General features: G+C 47.8%; 1 non-coding gene across 1 annotated transcript; it reads left to right on the top strand.

The window, feature by feature from the left end:
• Positions 1–269: 269 nt before the first annotated feature.
• Positions 270–341, top strand: TRNAE-CUC (transfer RNA glutamic acid (anticodon CUC)). Its single transcript has one exon. It is a non-coding gene; the product is annotated as a tRNA-Glu (tRNA).
• Positions 342–647: the final 306 nt, after the last annotated feature.

Here is a 647-nt window from a genome sequence, read left to right as displayed (position 1 = left end):
TATTAGCTGGTGGAAAGCTGCTCACCCTCCCTCAGCCCTTTCTATTTGTGTTCCTTTGTCATCTGCCTTTGTCCTTGCCAACTTCGAGTTGCCACTCACCTTGTGGCAAAATCTCCCTCAAGTCTCCTAACCCAAACCACCACTCTTTCACTTAGGCTGCTATACCTATAGTTTATCTTATTTGTTTCCTCTTTCACAATGAAATGTTTTGTCCAGGAGAAGAGATTGTATGATTTCCCCTGAAAGACGAAAAAGTAAATATTAAGTAGTCCCTGGTGGTCTAGTGGTTAGGATTCGGCGCTCTCACCGCCGCGGCCCGGGTTCGATTCCCGGTCAGGGAAGCTATCATTTTCAAAGCCTTTGACATGGTCTCTCACCACATCCTTCTCTCTAAATTGGAGAGGTATGTATCTGAAGGGTGGACTGTCCAATGGATTAAGAATTGGCTGGCTGGATGCAGCCAAAGGGTTGTGATCAATGGTTCTGTATCAGAGTGGATGCTGGTCACAGGCAGTGTCCCTCAGGGGTTGGTCCTGGGACCGGCGCTCTTGAGCATCTTCATCAATGACATCGACGATAGCATCAAGTGCACCCTCAGCAAGTTTGTAGATGACACCACGCTGAGCAGTGCAGTCGATACATTGGAA

The sequence above is a fragment of the Tympanuchus pallidicinctus genome, unplaced genomic scaffold (genome assembly GCF_026119805.1).
Source record: "Tympanuchus pallidicinctus isolate F22 unplaced genomic scaffold, pur_lepc_1.0 scaffold1, whole genome shotgun sequence".
In the NCBI taxonomy this organism is placed as follows: domain Eukaryota; kingdom Metazoa; phylum Chordata; class Aves; order Galliformes; family Phasianidae; genus Tympanuchus; species Tympanuchus pallidicinctus.
This window is presented reverse-complemented; position numbering and strand designations above follow the sequence as displayed.